Raw genomic sequence first — 999 nt, 5'->3', positions numbered from 1 at the left:
TGTGTTCGATTTTCTTTCTCGCCCTTTCTCCCAAGCATGACATGAAAAATCAAACTGAGCGTCTAGTCATTCGGATGAGACGATAAACCGAGGTCCCGTGTGCAGTACGCACTTGGCGCACTGAAAAAGAACCCACGGCAACAAAAAGGGTTGTCTTCTGACAACATTCTGTTGAAAAAATCCACTGTGACTGATACATAAATACATATGCATGCAGTAAAGGCCTGACCAAGCGCTTCGGGTTGTTCTGCTGGTCAGGCATCAGTCAAGCAGATGTGGTGAGTGACGCCTCCTTGAGAAACTGAAACTGATGGGGTTTGAACCTGCGCCTTCCCAATCACTAACCACTCTGCCACACCGCCTGCTGACTTGTATTAACACCTGTCACTGCCTACCTTTTCACCAATAACTGCTGACTTTGAATAACACCTATCACTGCAATCTTTCACCGATAACTGCTGACTTTGAATAACACCTATCACTGCCTACATTTTCACCGATAACTGCTGACTGTTGATATCACCTGTCACTGCCTACCTTTTCAGCAATAACTGCTGACTTTGAATAACACTTATCACTGCCTACCTTTTCACCAATAACTGCTGACATTTGATAACACCTATCACTGCCTACCTTTTCATCGATAACTGCTGACATTTGATAACACCTATCACTACCTACCTTTTCATCGATAACTGCTGACATTTGATAACACCTATCACTACCTACCTTTTCACCGATAACTGCTGACTTTTAATAACACCTATCACTACCTACCTTTTCACCAATAACTGCTGACTTTTGATAACACCTATCACTGCCTACCTTTTCACCAATAACTGCTGACTTTTGATAACACCTATCACTGCCTACCTTTTCACCGATAACTGCTGACTTTTGATAACACCTATCATTGCCTACCTTTTCACCGATAACTGCTGACTGTTAATAGCACCTGTCACTGCCTACCTTTTCACCAATAACTGCTGACTGTTGATA

Source organism: Babylonia areolata, chromosome 21 (assembly GCF_041734735.1).
Source record: "Babylonia areolata isolate BAREFJ2019XMU chromosome 21, ASM4173473v1, whole genome shotgun sequence".
In the NCBI taxonomy this organism is placed as follows: domain Eukaryota; kingdom Metazoa; phylum Mollusca; class Gastropoda; order Neogastropoda; family Buccinidae; genus Babylonia; species Babylonia areolata.
This window is presented reverse-complemented; position numbering follows the sequence as displayed.